Here is a 1,068-nt window from a genome sequence, read left to right on the forward strand (position 1 = left end):
CACACACACACACACACATATATATATATATTGATTGATTGTATGTTTTTGCTAACATATTCTTTTACTTTTTGGTGACTTAAGGCTAGCAGACTGCATGCTGCGTTCAGTTTGGAATCCTGATGGCACATGATTGCGTCCCTGTGATTGTGAATCGTATTGGTACGGTGTGCATTAGATCTGTGCTGTCATGTTGACAGCATTGCAACATACATGCACTGTAGTGGCTTATGTGAGAAATTATGGAAGAAATGCAGAAAGAATAACAAATTACCCCCATCATCCCTGAATTAGTCCAGACAATCACGGCAACTAACAAACACATTTTATTTTATTGTTCAATAAATAAAAAGCAACTCCAGCTGTTGTACTTAATGGTTTAAGAGAATCTGTTTGAAATTTGGCACTGTGGTTAAAAGTTATTCACAAAGTTAGTCGTAGCTCTCCACTTCCAAAACAGTCAAGTCTGTCTTGTAAAAAGAAAAAAAAGTAAATTCATTTAATATGATGCACATCATCATGTTCCTGATATCATCATATCCTAGAAATATTTTTATCCTAACAATCATATCTGATCATTACAGTAATCAAAAAATTGTCAGCTGTTGATAAATGCTTATCAAAAGTTGTCAACCCCTTATGGTCAAACAGAATTCAATTAATTATGTGAAGCTGATACAAGCAACCAAATCCTCAGAATTTAAAGATCTAACCATCAAATAACTTCTTAACGTTTTTATTAATTATTTTTCTGATGGTCAATTTATTTATTAATCAAATCATTTTTGCGCTGGAGAAAACTGAACAATCGAACTTGTGATTCTATCCATCATTTGCCCAATTGAACAATGAAGTGTTGAAAAGATACAAAATAAACTTGAATTTATTTTAACAACAAAAGTTGAACATTTGATGCTGATAATACAGGGTTAACGGTGTATTTTATTTTGCCTGTGGAAATAAGTTTTTGTTTTTTTTGTCTTTGGTCTGTCATATATTTCTAACATGCATGTTTTGTGTATTTAACAATTTATTTTTCTAGGAAAATGTTTTTGTATCTTTCTTTTT

General features: G+C 31.5%; 1 protein-coding gene across 1 annotated transcript in view; it reads left to right on the forward strand.

Annotated features, from left to right (window-relative positions):
* The window catches only part of rasa2 (RAS p21 protein activator 2), a 29,774-nt gene extending 29,287 nt beyond the window's left edge, over positions 1 to 487 (forward strand). Inside the window, exon 24 of the mRNA XM_032511996.1 lies at positions 1 to 487. This exon is cut by the window's left edge and continues 993 nt beyond it. The gene's annotated coding sequence lies outside the window, so the exon portion shown is untranslated.
* Positions 488 to 1,068: the final 581 nt, after the last annotated feature.

Source organism: Etheostoma spectabile, chromosome 3 (genome assembly GCF_008692095.1).
Source record: "Etheostoma spectabile isolate EspeVRDwgs_2016 chromosome 3, UIUC_Espe_1.0, whole genome shotgun sequence".
In the NCBI taxonomy this organism is placed as follows: Eukaryota; Metazoa; Chordata; class Actinopteri; order Perciformes; family Percidae; genus Etheostoma; species Etheostoma spectabile.